The sequence below is a fragment of the Amblyomma maculatum genome, chromosome 2 (genome assembly GCF_055883805.1).
Source record: "Amblyomma maculatum isolate TAMU_Amacu chromosome 2, ASM5588380v1, whole genome shotgun sequence".
NCBI lineage: Eukaryota > Metazoa > Arthropoda > Arachnida > Ixodida > Ixodidae > Amblyomma > Amblyomma maculatum.
The window spans coordinates 51,835,001-51,853,063 of record NC_139345.1 but is presented as its reverse complement, the minus strand read 5'-3'; the positions used below and the strand labels follow the sequence as shown (position 1 = coordinate 51,853,063).

Below are 18,063 nucleotides of genomic sequence, written 5' to 3'. Positions count from 1 at the left end.
TCAAAACGGAGAGAAGGCCTGTGCGATGGGAAATACCACACGTTAATTTGCGTGGTGCGCGCGTCAGGACTGTTCGGAAGCGTAGAAGTGGTGCGCGCGTGTGTAGTTGCTGCAGTTAACTATTTGCAGTTACTAGTCACGCTCCCTACCTTTGTTTCCGTCATCTTCTCTTCTGTTCATTTTTCTTTAACTGTAGGTGGGAGTGTGCGACGCTTTCGTCGGCGAACAGTCTGTTCGGCGGAGTTGGAATATCAACGTATACGTAAAACAAAAAGCACACTGCGCTCGTTACCGTGCCCACGTGCACATTACCAAGTCCCTCTTATTGTTCGGCGATGAGGCTAACTACGCGAGCGTAAGCATGCGCGCAGGCTAAAATAATGGCTTGGGACAGCCGGGTCTGGGCATCGAAAAATAACGTGGGCTGCGGAAGGAACGAGGGCTACCGCAAAGCAATGGCCGGCCTTCGCGTGTGCCTGATGGACAGTATATGTGTACGCGCTGCTCCCTGGATGGCTTCTGTGAGGCCATCCCAATCAAGCTTCGGTGGCCTTATATTTATCCTCCAGCGAGGTAGCGCTGGCTAGCGCGCGATCCAATAACAGCGGCCGCCCCCGCGCGCTATTTATATGGAAAGTTCTTCAGTGCTGGCGCGCATGCAGCTCCTGAAATTAAAAATTCTAAGTTTGCCCTTTAAAGGAAGGAAAAAATATATAACAGGATGCCTCGCCTCAGATTCTAATAAATATACGCGAGGCCTAGCGGCGCGCAGAGTGTGCTTATATACCGCGAGACCGTTTTGAGGTTTGAGATGCCGAGACGACGTAATTTAGCGACAGCGTCCTCCGAGGTTATTTGACGTGCGCCCGGAGATTCAGTATACATGCATACTCTGGCGCTTCATTGAATTTTGACGGAAGGAAGGATCGAGGTGAGGGGAGGGCGGAGGAAGAAGGAAGTAAGGGGGAGGGAGGCGAAGAGGGTGCCGTTGGTGATGTGGGTGGTTTCCTGACACGATGGTTTTTCTTCGCGGAAGCGAATACTGTTCCATATACGAGGGTGAATTCTTCATGGAAGCCATTGGGGTCTGGGGAGCGTTTTATAGCTGTAGTTCAATGCGTGTCCTCCTCCTTTTCCTCCTCCTCCGTGACCCTTCTTTGTTATTCTTTCCTAACAATGGTGGGTGTATACTTGCTTTTCTTTACTGCTTTCCCCCCCCCCCCCCCTCTCTCTCTCTCTCTCTCTTTGTATGTCAGTGGCACGGACTTGGCTATCTCGACCGAGATACAGTTACTACCTGTCTCTCACGTGTAAATTTCGTTGGGTTTCAATTAGAGTTTGCAGTTGATTTATCGGTTAATGTCAGTGCTTCAATTCATGCGCGAGCACAGTGGCGAAAAACAAATGTAAACCTCGCATAGTACCCCCTCCCCCCCCCCCTCCCCCGCTTTTTTCCCCTCTATTATCTCGTGTCACTAGTCTTAACACCGCATCTTCGAAAATTCCTACCCGTGGATTTTGCTAGGTTTCGTTTTGCAAACATTGTTGGCTCTTGGCAAGCTGTTAAGTCTCTCTCTCTCTTTCTTTTCGGCGCAGGGAAGGTCAGGCATGGACAGCCCGGTGCGGACGTGAAGCACGGAGGCCAGCTGCAAAGGTGAGGACGAGGAAGAGGCACAGTGGAGCCCCCGTGCGGACCATGCAGGGGATGTATGTTCTTGCCTCAAGAGTCGGAAACGTTTGGCTCTTATGGGCCCTGAAGCTGCATTCCCACACTCTGCGCTAGACCGGTTCAGCAGATGCCTGGTATGGAGGCAGAACCTACGCCTGTGTAGCAAATTTTAATGGTCATTTGCAGGCTGCTTCAATCGACTGAAAAGAATAAGGACGGGACGAACGCCCAGGAAGTAAAGGCCCCATCTCGTTGTTTTGGCTTTGCTTTCTTATCGTGTGCTGTGGTGGTGATATAGGAACATCTATCCATCCTATCAGCAGCGCATTAATCAATTATCGTCCTATCCTTTGCAGTCGGCGGAAATAGCGAGTGTGCCTATTTCTCTACGAGGAAATAATATATATATATATATATATATATATATATATATATATATATATATATATATATATATATATTTATTTATTTATTTATTTACTAAATATTGGAGCAGCTCACCACATTAGGCGCGAAAACGTCGTTTCATAATTACTGGCCAATTAACGCTATGTAAGCTAGTACGACGCCTCCCAATTATAGTTAAACGCGTATGATGTGTACGGAACAATAACGCCAGGTACGTCTGGATTCTGTGGCTATAAAAGGCATTGCGAATGGTTAAATGGGCTTCCACACTTTACGCTGTTAAAGACTTCACTGACCCTGAAACTGTTGTATCGTGAATGAAGACAGTAACGCGGCAATCGACACTGCTCTACAGCGGTTCTGTATTCGTTTAATTCCTCGTTCTCTCCTTCGCGTGCAGTCACACTTCGTTGTTACCACAGAAACAGTTTTTTACCACTCTCACCGTGTGGCTTAGTGCGGGTTGTCGTCAAAAACACGAACGCTGGCTAGTATACCACAACGTCTTGATAATCTGGCGCTTCGCGCGGTTCCACTGAAGGTGTCTTAGTGAAGGTGTTTTAGTTGGCGCTCCAGATCGCAACGCGAGTACGGGCCGAAGCAAGCCGGTGGGCACAACCAGCGTTCACCGCGCGCTATCGCATCGAATGAAGGCGCGGTTAATTGAAGGCACAGTTGTTCATTGCACTGCAAGCTGCATTATGAAAACATAAATTGTAGCTCTATCGCGACACCCGGAAGCGGACCCAAGGAGCCGCACCCACAATGCAGTCACGAACTACGCACGCATCCTCGGCGGAGCTATGGGCGCTCACGGGCTGTGGCACAACACTAGGGAAGAATGAGAATACGCGAAGTTTAGCTTGACGACACTGATAGCAAGTCGATGGCTGTTTGCGTGCCGCCATCGTCAGCGGTTGGCGGCACTTCGTTTCTGCTCGTGTCGGTCGGTCTCTTCATTGCTTTCCCCCGCGTGTCGTCGCGTCCAAACAGCCCATTGCATCGCTTGCAGTAACCAAATGGGATCACGAGGCCAAAACGGGCAGCAATGGAATAAATGGAGCAATGGATTTAAAGCGGTCTCCTGATCGATCCCCACACCCTTTAACTCGCTGTGCCATCACCATGGCCATTACCACTTTACTGGCTACAATATATAGGCGGCGCCATAGTCGAGCCAAGATGGCAGCCGTAAGGAGCGGGCTTCGTCTGTAACCCGGAGTCATGCCCTGGGCTTCTTTGATTGTACGATTGCATCCCGTTTCATTAAAGCTAAACGCTTTATATTCGTTGGTGTAAAAAAATATAAATCGATGACAGCTGGAGATTGTCGGTTTGTTTCTAATACGTCCGTCGTAAAAGCGAAACCGTGGCGGTGTCAACAAGGGATTCGTGGTTTTGAAAATGAAATCAGAAAATTTGGGGAAAGTCCAGATGTAGTCAAAATTGGCGAGGAGGTTCCTAGGTATAAATAGAATCTACAAGAGCTAGTCACGGCTTTAAACAACGTCAATGAATAATACAATGGAATTGCAGATTGCCCTGGAATAAAGTCGGGGAATTAAAAAAATGTTATATGGCAAGCTACGGCCAGCAAGAACGTAATCGGTTCTTTGCCATCAAGCCTGTTATTGGTTAAAATGCCCTACCATTCGTGGTAAACGAGTAAGAGCAGACACAAGTAAATTGCGTTATAGGAAAGAAAAGGCACAGTATCTGTCACACGCTCTCTGTGCGTGTCTTTCTTTCTATGAGGTACGGCATCAAAGGTACTCTCAGACTGCTCAAATAATCTAGCAGTGAAAGGTATCTCGGGATAGAAGGATATGAAACAGATGAACTGATTGAGGCCCTCAATACATTACAAATTGACTCTCTCGTACTGGCCGTGCACACGTTTGTCGTTCGCCTTAGTTTCGATGTGCTTAGATCGCCAACGCTGAGCGTTGCTGCACACAGGGAAATTCGGGAAAATGCAAGCAGGTCTCGGGGTTTATTGCCGCATCGCTACATGTAATTAAGGTTTTGCGAAATCACTGAATGGCACTGAACGTTTAAATGGTTCGTGATGGTGTAGTTTTCGACCGTAATCTGCTTGAATTTTAATTCGGCGAGGTGAACGTCGTCGATACCATTTAATACCATTTACTTGTGGCCGTCATTTCAGTGCAGCAACCAACGTTCGTGTGTCTATTGTGGTGAGCAAAAAGTAGGAGACACTGATTCAACTTCCGAACCGTTCCGCACTGCATGTTTTTCACCCGACAACGCTCTCATGTTATCTAGCCTGTTATCGAGTCCCACTGCCCACTGAGCTCCGATAAGATTTTTTTTTTTTTCTAATTCATTGGAGTCATCATTCGGAAGTTGGAGTGGCGGGGGCTTCAGCGCAAACACTGAGCGTGAAGCCCAGTGCAGTAAAATCCCGCTTCGGTTGCTCTGCGTATGGCCGCTCTTCAAGAAAAGCCTGCACATCTGTACTCGTGACCATCGTGTCGGGAGTGGGGACGAGCCCTCGGAGGCGAGCAATAGACGAGGGCTTTTTCTCTTGCTTTCAAGTGCCGGCACTCTATTTTATAGGCGTAAAACCGGGTATAGAATGTAAGCCTCTCCCTTAGCCGGTTAGCTAACTCAAACTTTCCCGCGACACCGCTTTTAAGGCGAAATCCTTTCTATACTCACGGAACGAAATCTCGTGCGCGAGAGTTGTGCGCGAAATCTGTCAACGCCTCTTATTAGGAGGCGTGTATTCTTCTTGTCTAGCGTGCCTGCCATCTGCAATGCGACACTTGAACGCGCGCCAAGGAACTCTACGCGACAGGAGCGATGGCGTACCGTCCCACTCACACTTGCCGGATAAAGTGTGACAGATACTGCGCTTTTCCTTTCCTGTAAACCAATTATAATTATGTGTAGCACTGCAACGAACGCCAATAAGAGGCAAACGATGAGAGGCGAATGATAGGAGAGGAAGGGTAGGCTTTCACCATTCTCCTCTTAAGAGACATCTGAGAGACGTATTTTTTTTTGTTGTTTTTTTTTTTTTTCAACTCCATGTAGTTTCTTGCCACTCAGTTCTTTTCACTATTTCATGACACCTTGTTTCGAACCATGGCACACAAGTGTTTAAATAACCGATCGCCAAAACGAAAAACATAGTGAAAAAATAAAATGCCGGAGCATCGATTGCAGCCCGCGAGTGTTGTTACGGTAGGTAATCGCGGCAGCACAGAACGACCGGCCACGGTTGTCACCGTCGCTCATTTAAATGGAAGCAGTTCTATAACGGCATCGAGTCCTTATTCGGAAGAGCAGGGAAGTCTCCCAGATAATGAGGCGAATACATCGACTCTGTGAAATACTTGCCATTTCTCAGTTCCTGCGCCTGAATAAAGCTGCCTTCGAGAGTGCCGGCAGCGGCAAAGAGGTGAAATGATACCTTCCGGCTTCTTCATCTCATTGACATAAAAAAAAAAAAAGCGCAGAACATGCCTATTTCAGATGCAAAAAGGCGCAGAATAGTGCCGCCGCGCTTTCTTTTTGCCTCTACGCACCCGGGCTACATCCGAGAGTGCTTACTGTAACGCAGCGGCGACATCAAAGAGCGCGAATCTGCCGAGGGAGTCCTTCTACATACGGCACAGCAGCGCGGTCGCAGTGTGCCTTCGATGGCAGTAAAACCTCCTATATTTTATTAGGGAAATTATGACAAGAGTGTCTGAATGCGCCGAAAAAGCACCCGCGAAAGCGCGAACCAACGGTTCCGCGCGCTGTCGCTTCGCTTCGCCGCCGAAGCGCGGCGTTCAATATCGCTGAAATTGCCTGCACGAGAGTGTGTTTCAACAGCAGCGCACACCGGTCGTATACGATTTGCATCGTCGCAATGCACTGCCTCACGCTCAGTCACGTGAAAACTGCGGCGTCTAATAGGTCGCTTATAATAAAATATATAGTCCATCGACCTTGCATTGACTGAATTCGATCATTTGATCGGGCTCACACGTTTTCACTTATTTCAGGTGTCTCGCACATCTGGCTATATGGTTCTTATTCCTCGCGTTCCGTACGTATTTTACCTACACCTTTACTGTAAGACGGATACTTCTTAGCGCTCCGCAGGGCACATCAATGTTGACGAAATGGAACACGTACTCCTCCCGTCTACCTCATGGATCGTGCGTTGCGCTAGAAGGCACTCGTCTTAACTAATTAACCAACTGTCCCCAAATAAGCGCCACTGAAATACGTTTGTTTTGTGTGTGCGTGTGTGTTTCGATCGAACTCTGCGGTCACACTAATGTACGTCCACATCGACTTGACCTGCCCAGTTGTACGTCTGGCTGTACTATCATAATCGTTATAGCGGGAAAGAACATTTCTCTCTCTCCTCCCTTTCCTTTGTTCTCGTGCCTGTTTCCTTGAGGAGCGAGAAAATGGTACCGCCGCGCGCGACAAACGAGTCATGGAGGCGTCACTGGGTCGAACAACAGCTATACAACAGCCGCGCATCATCACCATGACGACCTTGAGCCATCGTTCAAGATGTGTGTAGTGCGCCGTTTTGTGTTCGTTGGCTGCCTGGCGCTTCCTTTTCGCTGCGCTTTGGAGCCTCGTCGTCTGCTCCAGCCTCCTGCTACACGCCGTCGGTTTCCCACGTCGTCGTCTGCTTCTTGTGTGTGCCTCTTCCGACCGTCTGCTGCCTCGCACGCTGCTTCCAGAAGGGAAGGCGAAACGGCTGCCGTTCTTCGCCCGGGTCCCAGCCATCGTCCCTGGTGCATACCGTGCGTATATATATTTGTGCGCTCACGCCGTCTAAGCCGCCGAGCTGAGCTTTAGAAAAACGTCGAGAGCGTGGGTATTTCGAGGCGTGCGACCTTGCCGCGGGCGTGCGCTGGTTCCTCTTCGGGGTCTCCCTGCCGCCTCTCTTCCCCCCGTCGTCTTCGCGAGCTCTGTCGACAGGAGGGCTTGTGCGCCGTCAGGCTCCTTCGCTTGTTATACCGCACATCCTGCAAAGAAAGAAAGAAAGATTTTGCTGCATGTGCGTTTTCTTTGCACTCGTTCGTTTCTGGCCGTTCGCTGTCTTATTCTGGAGCATGCATTTTGCTTAGCACTTCTGCATATGGATCTACGTTATTCTCGTTGTTGTACATACGCTGAACAGGTCACTGCGTCGTGACAGGTACAGGTGTTACGAATATTTTTTTTTTCTACATTTCCTCTGGTTACCGAGCAGTAGAGTGCTATACTAGTAGAGTGCCTGTGCTATACGCCAGAAATATCTCAACCGGAGCCCGGTCTGCCCCTTGCGACCTTGTCGTAACCAGAGATCCGGTCGCGAATTCTGTTTAAGGAAGTATATAGCGCGTCCGCGAAGGGTATTTTTGGTCTCGAGTCACTGACCCCTCTTGCTTTCCCTGGCTCATTTCCCTACCGTGTTCGGGTGTACAAGGCAGTCTCATGAAGTTACAACTGGACCCCCCCCCCCCCCCCCATACGCCCGGCACGAGGGCGGCATACTTTTGTGTGCACGAGAGACTGCGAGTTGATAGGGCATGTCTTAGCTGTCCTTCATGTGGCAGCGTGTGTGTGTGTGTGTGTGTGTGTGTGTGTGTGTGTGTGTGTGTGTGTGTGTGTGTGTGTGTGTGTGTGTGTGTGTGTGTGTGTGTGTGTGTGTGTGTGTGTGTGTGTGTGTGTGTGTGTGTGTGTGTGTGTGTGTGTGTGTGTGTGTGTGTGTGTGTGTGTGTGTGTGTGTGTGTGTGTGTGTGTGTGTGTGTGTGTGTGTGTGCGTGTGTGTGTGTGTGTGTGTGTGCGTGCGCGCGTGCGTGCGTGCGTGCGTGCGTGCGCGCGGCTGCCAAAGACTGCGATGTCGTCTTTGGAAGCCTTCCACTACGGCGTCTCTCATAGCCTGAGTCGCTTTGAGACGTTATACCCCACGAACCAAACCAAATTGATGCCAAAGACAATGTTATACGTCATGTATTGTTTTCGAAAGCAGGGAGTCATGTGTCAGAGATATGTACATGAAAGTAGCTTAGACGGGATAGTGCTGAAAAGAAAAATAGAGAAAAAAACTGGCGCGCAAATGCCAAGCGCAATTAGTAAAACGATTCAGCATGTCAGTCAGTGGAACCAGGTGCATTAATCACGCCACGATTGGCAGTACTTCCCGTGATGCCTGGCTCGGGTCGACTGTATCGTGCTTTCCATCATCAGCCTTACTACAGCCAAGGGAAAAGATAGAAAAGATCAAGATCAGAAGTGAGGTAACCTTATGAGGCCTCAACCTAACCTCATAAGGTTGCCCACCCAGCCATTTAGTCACCTTATGCGCTACAGCAGCATAACCACACTGGACGTTTCTCAGTCCGCTGCGTAGAGAGAGAGAAAAAGAAATTGTCACTCAGATGGTAGAGGTCGACTTTCTCGGCGGCTCCAGGAAGCCTGTCGGCCACCTCTTGCGCTCTTGTCGTGGCCTGGAACTGGACGTCCGGGTCCTGACTGGCGGGAACAGCTTCGCTTCCATTGGTGGATATAAAAAGGATTCTTAGAGCTACATTTATAGCTATGTAGTACATGAACACTGATCCAACATAGATGGGCAACCTCATGAGGCTAAAACCTCAATTAGATTGCCCACCTCTGGAGTAGATCATAAGTTACTATAGCTTAGTTTGAAAGGATGCGCTGGTTAGGCGCACATGGATGTGTAAAAGAAACGGACATTAAGCGTTAAGCGCAATCTACCAACTGAGGTTTATTGCAGAAGGTGGGAATGAAGAAAACAAGCACACGTGACAATGACCGTTGACCGTTATCTGCAGGGTTTCAGCAGACTCCTAGCACACAGTCCTGCTGCGACAGTGGTCAGCTACGCATGCGCAATGCTATAGTAGGATACAATTTATATATATATATATATATATATATATATATATATATATATATATAAAACGACAGTTGCTAACTATGGTTCATCCCACGCATCGTGTGTATTACTCCATCGAACAGTACACGAACCCATTTTTGGTGTTTGTACTCAACAAAACAAAGGCACCGAAATTCTCGAGCTTAAGCTTAGTTCGATGGTTAGCTTTTAAGGCGAAAACCCCAAATCGCTACGTTCCAAGGTCGCATCGTGAGGTACAGATAATAATAAGTGAATAAAAAACAACTAAATATACGTGAATCGTGTACACGCCAGAACACGGTCCCAGCCGAGCGCTAAAAAAAAAAAAAAATGTGCGCTATGCCGACTTCCTGAGAACGAGTCTGTTGTGGCTGTAGGAAGAAGGAAAAGAAAATGCACAGGCCTGCTACTGGCTCTGTAGCTGAGCCACCTCCGCTGCCTCGTGCATGCAGAAAGTAGAGAAAAAGAAAAAGAAGAGAGAGAGAAAGACGCGCGCTGCAGCAGCCGTCGTCCACCGTCGAAGCGGTAGCGGGTGCAATGACGGCCTACAACAGATAAAAATTTGGTGGCTGGCAAGCCCCCGCTGGAAACAGCGTTGACCTACCGTCCCAGCCCCGTAGAGCCTGGAACATCCACCCCCACGTCCTGATTCTCTTCTGGCGGAGACCGTTGAGAGAAAGGACAACAGCAGGGCAGGGGAGGAGGAGGCAAACGTCAGCGATTAACATGAAAAGGTGCCACCACTGGAGGGAAATGTCAACGCCGTCAGGGCGCTCCCTCGCAAAGGGGTGAAGGGCGCTGCCATTTTGGGCCACTGGTCCGTCCACATTGACAAGCCAGTCAAATCAATTTCTCCAAGGGTCGTGAAACGGTCAGGCTCAGAGCTAACCGTTGTCGGGAAGAGGACATGAAATATGGAAGTGATTGAAATGTGTGCTGGTGTAGTTGGATGTCACAGAGTGCGAATAAGAGATGCGAAAAGGTTAACGAAACGGCCAATAAAAGTTTCAACGGGGGAGTACTTTCTGATACTGCAGGCTTTAGTTGTATCCGATTGTAGTGTGGAGCAGGTGCCGCACTAGAGGCTCGGTGTCTGGGGCCATATGCTGCACTTGGTGAGCACGGAAAGAGCAGGCGCACGCACCGGACCACCTGCGGCATGCATCTGAGTCGCGCCAGCGCTCATGCGATGAAGAAAAGTGTCTTCTGCAGGAGCCTAGCTTACCACACGTCGAATACATTTCACGCTCGAGGTATGTTTCCGCTTTCATACACGTAATCAGTCATAAAAACACCTGTCTTTTTTTTTTTTTTTTCTCGTGCTGCTGTTTTCAAACGCTTCGACCGAGTTGCTTTTGTGTCACAGTACACGCTTGATCGATAGCGGATTTCTCCGTGCGTAAGAAACGGTGCTGTAAAGGTTTCTACTGAACCGAAAAGAGATGGGCGGAAGCACTCTCTTCCTTTCGTTCTTTCCTTGTTTTTGTTGCTCTTTCTTTCTTACTTTCTTTCTATCTTTCTTTATTTCTTTTTTTCCTTCTTTCCTCCTTTCTTTATTTCCTTACGTCTCGCTCGTCTCTTTTTTTTCTACATCGATTGCCGCCGCCCTTCATCGGCGAGCGCATGCGCCGCGCTGGGCGTTTCTGGCGTAATTTAATCCGAGCTCTTGAATAAGCAAAAAGGTGATTAGTCCGCGGAGTTTGCTCGGTAAATAATTAGCGCTTCGCGGGAGCGGCGCTTGCGTTCTCAAACTTCGGCGCTTGGAACGCGCGTACCGCTCACGTCCGCGTCTTCGAGCGTCGGCTTTGGATCATTTCTTAACAGGGCATCGCGTAGTTATCCCTAATCCAGCGCACTATGCTACGATTTCATATCTCGTTCCTCTGTACAGGGTACTTTTAACAACGTTGGGTTTTGTTCCTGAACCGACTTTTAAAATGCGCATCTCGATATTCACAAATAATTAAAATTGGGTAGACTTGTCGATTCTCCTTTATATATCTAAAATTACTATTCAATGTCCGAACTTGGGGGCTGGTATTGTCCATGCAACTCAAACATATATGCTGCGGAAACGCCGAAAGTGACCATTATGTACCCGGTTTTACAACGAGCCAGACTGCGCATGTTTCCTGTACCTGGTGCGAAATTTTGCGAGTTGATCACAAACAATACGTTTTGAACGATCGCGCTACGTTTCGGAAAAACGCATAGCTTTAACGTGGGAGCGCCAAATTCGGAAAAGAAAAATATTACAGCGGCACTTTGGACCACTAAGGTGCGATGGGTTGAGTCTTCAGCGCGACGTTTATAGTGGAGGCGGTTGCTGAGCCTTTAGCGCGATGTTTGCTGAACTGTGGCTGACTGCTTAGTGATTTGTTGAATGATAGTTGAAATCCACAGGTGGTCGAAATTACTACGCAGCCCTCCACTATGGCACCTTTTTCTTCTTTCACTCCCACTTTCCTCCCTTCCCCTACTGCGCAGCCAGGTGTCCGCGGTGGAGTGCGACAGATACTGCTCCTTTTCTTTACTTTATACCAATTTTAAACGCCGCTGATTCCTACGGCTGAATTCGAACGCAGCTGCGTCTGCGCCAAATGAAAGATGCAGCACGGACTCCTGGATCTGACGACCGGCGGAGTCAGCTTCGGTCATAATCAGACATGACGTCATGATGACGTCAGTCAACCGGTTATTAGATATGACTGAATGTGACGTCATGATGACGTCAGTCAACCGGTTATTAGATATGACTGAATGTGACGTCGTGACGTTATGTCCGGTAATGGCCGATGGCGTCACCGAGTGATAAAGTCACAGCCATGACCAGGAGCCACGATCACAGTCATAGCCATGAGTGCTGGCGTCACATCACTATCCTCATCTACTGCCACTGTCATCATCAGGTACTACCGCTGTCATCGCGCCACTGTCACTACCATAATCACTAACTGTCACTATCACTATAACTACCACTAACTATAGTTCCGGAATATTCAACTTGTGGCATCTTCAGAGACTGTGGACCATGTATTATTGGTGTGCCCAGTGTATGCGGGCGAAAGAGGTGTGCTAGCCGCTTCGTTAAAGCGTTTGGACAAGAGGCCTCTGTCGGAGGAACTGCTACTGGGCGCTTGGCAGGACAAGGGGAAGGGTGTCCAGGCAGTGCCGTTTTTTGCCGTTTTTTGAGCGCCAACGGACTTGATTCGCGCTTGTAAAACAAGCTGCTGTGTCTGTATATGTATTTCATATGCCTTCTCCCACATCGTCACCCATCATGACCTTCATTCTTCTCTCCTTCCCCTTCCCCAGTGCAGAGTAGCAGGCCAGATTTGAATTATTCAGGCCAACCTCTCTGCCTTTTCCTTTCAATAAATCCATCTATCTACTAACTATAGTTCTTTACTGACAGCTTTAAAGGTAGACAGAACCCCGCGGAATCTCGCAGTGAACTGTGACACTTCTCGCGGACGCACGCACGCACGCGCGGACCTTGATTAAAGGCTTTCGCCTTAAATATTCTAGAGGACACTTTAGACCACTAGAGTGCGATGAGGCGAAAGCAACATTCTTAGTGCGAAAGCTAGTTAATCGTAGCCCTCCACTACAGCAACCTTTCACTCCCACCTTCCTCCCTAGATCCCCGCGGTGGTCGAAATTACTCCGTAGCCCTCCACTCCGGCCACCTGGGGATCTAGGGAGGAAGGTGGGAGTGAAAGAAGGGATGGAGATAGAGTTGCTGTAGTGGAGGGCTACGATTAACTAGCTTTCGCACTAAGAATGTTGCTTTCGCCTCATCGCACTCTAGTGGTCTAAAGTGCCCTCTAGAATGTTTAAAGCGAATGCCTTTAATAAAGGTCCGCGCGTGCGTGCGTGCGTCCGCGAGAAGTGTCACAGTTCACTGCGAGATTCCGCGGGGTTCCGTCTACCTTTAAAGCTAGTAGATAGAGCGGGTTCGATCCCGACCTCGGCGGCTGCGTTTCGATGGAGGCGAAACGAAGTGGCGTCCGTGTGCTGTGCGATGTCAGCGCACGTTAAAGATCCCCAGGTGGTCCAATTACTCCGTAGCCTCCACAAAGGCTCCTCTTTCTCTCTATCCACTTTCTCTCCCACCTTTCTCCCTTCCCTTACGGCGCGGTTCAGGTGTCCACAGCTACAAGTGTGACAGATACTGCGCCTTTCCCTTCCTGTGAACCAATCAACCATCAACCAACCACTCCGGCTCCTCTTTCTCTCTTTCCACTTTCACTCCCACCTGCACCCCTTCCCTTACGGCGTGGTTGAGGTGTCCACTGAAAACAAGAGAGACAGTTTCCGCGCCTTTCCCTTCCTATAAATCAATCAGTTTTTACAGCGTGATACATGTGTCCACGAAGAATGGTGACAGATACTGCGCCTTTTCTATCCTGTAAATCAATTTCAAACGCCACTGATGCCTGGTGTACTAACGCCTCCTAGACATCCCAGGTGGAAATTTTCTGCTGGTTTCTTGCTGGAAGCTGCTGGTTTGTGCTGGAACCAGCAGGTAGCCTGCTGGATTTTTGCTGGTTGTACTGGTTCCAGCAGGGTGCTTGCTGGTTTTCCACTGGTCCCAGCAGGCGGCCTGCTGGTTTTCCACTGGCCCCAGCAAGCGACCTGCTGGCTGTGCTGGTTCCAGCAGTGAGCGTCTGCTGGTCTCAACAGGCAACCTGCTGGCTTTGCTGGTTCCAGCAGGATGCTTGCTGGCTTTCGTTGCTGGTTTTAGAATTTTGCTGGTTCCCTCCTGGAATATATGCTACTGGAACCAGCAAGTAATTACCCACCTAAGTTTACAAACGCATGTAATGGAGTTCATTTACGCACGTGAGAACTTGTTGCATTACCCTATCGCGAGCTCATTCATTCTACAAAAACGTAGCATGGAAAGTATATACCCGTTTTTACACCATGTTTCTGCTCCGTGATCAAAATATCACCGTAGCTGCGAAAGACACCTTTTAAAGAAGCTATGCTTTTTTTTTTTTTCGGCCGGTAGCCGCAGTGTTATACTGCTATGAGCTATTGCAAACATCAAAGATGCAAAAAATGTTATCTGATCTTTACGAATTTGTTTATCACGGCGTAATGCACGAGGCTGTTACTGCTGTCACCATCATCTGCTAGCGTAGCAGACGACGCGCCTTCGAACGATCTGGTGCAACGATCAAAGCAGAGCGAATACAATTACGTGTAAGATGGTATACAAATAGTAATATTAGCACAATTTGAAATATTTAAGGAGTATTTTTTTGTAACGTTTGACAAACGCGCATTTTCAGCGCTTACGACACTATCGTAACCAGTCTCCTTGAAGCTCAACAAGCCAAAAGAAGCCGTTCCGAAGTTTAGACATTTACGTAGTGAGCTGTTCTGTGCCGGCTCGTGTTTGCGAATGCAGGAGTATTTTGTGCGTTTTACAATATTTAAACGTCGTCGTCAGTATGAATTATTTAAGGCATTTTATCTGAAACATCTGCGTAAGTTTGAACCGGTCAAGGTGGTATGACAACTTCTGTCAAGACTGAGAAATGTGATGTGACATCTGCAAGGCCTAGGACCTGCGTGTGTTTGGTAAGTAAAAAAGTGCATCTCATTTCTTTTTTTCTTTTTCTTTTTTTTTTTTTTGTAGTCCTCGCGTTGTGTAACGTCTAGTGGATTGGCGAGAGCTTGTTATAGGCACGGAGGAAAAGAACAGTGAAGCAAGCGGGAACAGTGACTCAAGCGCGCACCACTGCCAGCGCAGTTCGGCAGTGATGAGAGCTGCTTACTAGTCGAGTGACTAGTAATTGACTAGTAAGTGAGCTGGTATTTTTGTCGTCCCTAGTTTAAAATAGGCCATATCATTTTGCCGAAGTATCATTGGTGCTATTTTAGGCAAGTAAAATATCTTTGTCGCCCGATTGTTTTTCGCTTTGTACGAACAATGGTGAACAGCCAAGGATTCAAAGAACGTCTAATCGCAAGTTAACACACTGTGCAAGTTAACACACATTCGATACGGTTCGTTGCAAATAGACTAACTTGACTGTCTTTCCATGCCAATCCATTTGCAGGGTATGGGTGTATGACGAGTGGCATACCAAACAAGGTTAAAAGAATATGCCGCTAAACAGTCATGTCTGGCTAGCAATGGGTATACCTCTAACCTCTCTGATTTAATTTAAAGGAGCGAACAGTCTACGAGTCCAATGTAAACGTTGGGGATAATTTTTTTTTTAGGTTTGTTTTTATTAACAAGAATGAGTCTTATGATGATTTAGGGAGAAATAATATTGCATGAAAAGCGGCATTGTTTTTCCTTCCACTTTTCATTTAATATTCTTTCTCCCTAAATCATCTTAACACTCATTCTTGTCAACATGAACAACAAACCTAAAAAGAAAAATTATCCCCAATGTTTACCTTGGACTTCTAGACTGTTTGCTCCTTTAAATTGTAACATAACGAGCCCCTCATTTCATCTAACCTTTCTGGTAATACCACACCAGTTGTTACGTTGCATCTGCCTAAAGCAATGCAGACACTTTCCTAGGAGTGGCGTTCTCATGGTTGAATGAATGAAACACCATGAGTGTGTGTGAGCATTGGTGCAGTCTGCACAGGCACATGCAAAAGCTAGCCATCCACACATTAGGAGAAGCACTGCTCATTGAAAATTTTCTCTAAACGTGGTTTGCATCACACTTGACCAGTTCTCATGTGGATTTGCACCAAATATGTGGTTCTTGGGTAGATGCTTTCAATTTCCATTATTCATATTTTATGTGCAGTAGCATGGTTTTGGTAGCATATTTTTCTGGTCTGTTTTTTTTTTCATGCAGCTGCCTTCATGGCACCATCCGAGTTGGAGCTGGAGCACACCTGCTGCAGTACCACAGTCTCGAAGGGAAAATGTGTCCATGCAGATTGCAGAATTTATACGGGCATGGAAAATAAAATTAAACTATGAGTCATGACTGAAACCTCTGCTGTTGCCATTATTTTCTTTGTGCAGTCCAAGGCAGTCGCTGCACCAAATTCTCGTAGGCTGACAAGCCCCCAGAGAACCAATCCACCAAATTCTGACTATATGCAGCCCTCGGTTGAAACCTAGCAGCCAATGGTTCCAATAGCCGCTGGTCCCAGTGGCTGCTGGTCCCAGCAGCTACTGGTTCCAGCAGTGCTGGGTTATTAGCACATTCCCAGCAGCTGCTGGAACCAGCAGCTGCTGGGAATGTGCTAATAACCCAGCACTGCTGGAACCAGCAGGATCCCAGCAGGAAACCAGCACAAAATTTTCACCTGAGATCTGGGTCTGCTTCTTTTTGCGGTGCGGTGCTGCGGTGCGGCGTTCGAGGAAGCGGCAAATGAAAGGCGCCCCACGGACGCCCGGCGGGGTCAGCTTGTCATGACCTGTCGTGATGGTATACATATCGCGTGCCCCTTTGTCGAACACAAATAGCATTTCATTGAAGGCATTCTATAATTCGTTTACTGGAAAGGAAAGGCACTGTATCTGTCACTCGCGGAATCGCCGCTGTCATCCTCACGGTAGACGAGTGGAATTATGAAGAGCGTTTCAGAATCAGGGGCGTGGCGCAGTTGGTGAAGCGCTGGGCTGGGGAGGCAAAGGATGGAGGTTCGATTCCCGATGGAGACAAGGTTTATTAATTTATTTTTAACTCGCTCTCGAAAGCGTGACTCCTCTGCTGACAACATTCTGTCGACAACGATAAGATATTAAAGGATTTCGCCTTAAAATGTCCGGTGAAGTCGGTGGCATCGACAATTGAAAGCCTGGCAGCTCCGAAAACGTGAGCATGATGCTCCTCTCTGGAAGGTGGTAGTTTACAGGTGACACGGTCAGGAATTGATTAATCGGCGGGTTGTGTGACGTCACGAGACTGCATGAGATGGGCGATTCTCCATCCTAGCATGTACCCACGACCCTATTCATGATAAAGTCACGCACCCGCTGCGCTATCCCGCGGTGTTTCGGTTGTAGCTCCGCAGCGGCGGATGATGAGAGATGGGGCGCGGGTGGGCGATTGTAACGGATGAAAGCTCAGTTATCGTGTTGCTTCGCTCTGGATTGTTTCAGCGCTCTGGTCGCAAGAAAACTTCCACGTTCATGTAAGATAAGGCGCCCACCACGTCGTTTCGGTTAAAGGCCATCTCCTTTCAGCCTTTTAAAAATTGGCATGCACGCAACAGTTCACATGTTTTGCTTTCAGTCCTTAGGAGAAGTAAAGGGTAAGGGGGAGGATATCGCTACCAAGTTGCCCAAAAGCACCCACTTATCAGCCCGGGTATCTTCTGTCCGCGGCGCTCCAGGCCGTACTGTGGTCGCCATTTAATAGCTCCCAGATCCGCCCACAAGGCTATGTCACATTTCTCTCTGCGCTGGCATGCCTTTTCAATTGCGAGGGAGCCGGCGCTTTGCCGAAGCGTTCTCGCGTTCGATGCGCGACAATGCCACTGGCCGCGGCTGATTGGAGGCCGCAATTACGCGGGGAGCACACGATGCCGCGCAGCTAAATTAAAGGTGGCGATATAATAACGGGCAAAGCTTCACCCGAGTGCTAGCACCGCTGCCTCTCTCCCTTTTCTAACGTCGTCATGCTTCGAATATGTGACGTGCGTGTAGCCCCGGTCAGAAATATACGGCCCAGGGGGTTTGCTTCTGAATCCTAAAGTGCATTTATGCATCATCAGCCACTATGTACTCTTGCTGTAAAGGCCTTGTGTCTTCAGATCTCCCAACCTTTGAACTGCAAAATATGCTAGGGACCTCTGTTACACAGCTTAGAATAAAACTCCTTGGGCTGTGTGCTCTTGATGAAAACTGTACTTAACCTAACAGCCTGCAGTGTGTCCTTGGGGTCTATATGCATACACGCCCAAATCTTTCACTGGTCCTAGTTGAGAGGTAGGGGTTGCTGTGCACTTTGTCATATTACCTCAACACTCGACCATAACTATAGTTAGTCTGAACTGCTATTACAGTCAGAAGAATGCTGTACATTTATATTCAAAAAATGATAAATGAGAAAGTATAACAATGCCATTGCGCTCGTTG

At 48.2% G+C, this 18,063-nt stretch overlaps 1 protein-coding gene across 7 annotated transcripts in view; it reads left to right on the top strand.

Annotated features, from left to right (window-relative positions):
• Positions 1-18,063, top strand: part of EndoA (SH3 domain containing GRB2 like, endophilin-A) — an 88,785-nt gene that overhangs the window by 41,734 nt on the left and 28,988 nt on the right. For 6 of the 7 annotated variants that reach the window (XM_084594148.1, XM_084594145.1, XM_084594147.1 and 3 more), the window contains one exon: positions 1,597-1,654. The gene's annotated coding sequence lies outside the window, so the exon portion shown is untranslated. Of the gene's footprint in view, positions 1-1,596; positions 1,655-1,687; positions 1,708-18,063 lie in introns of those variants that run through there. The other variant, XM_084594144.1, reaches the window with a different exon arrangement.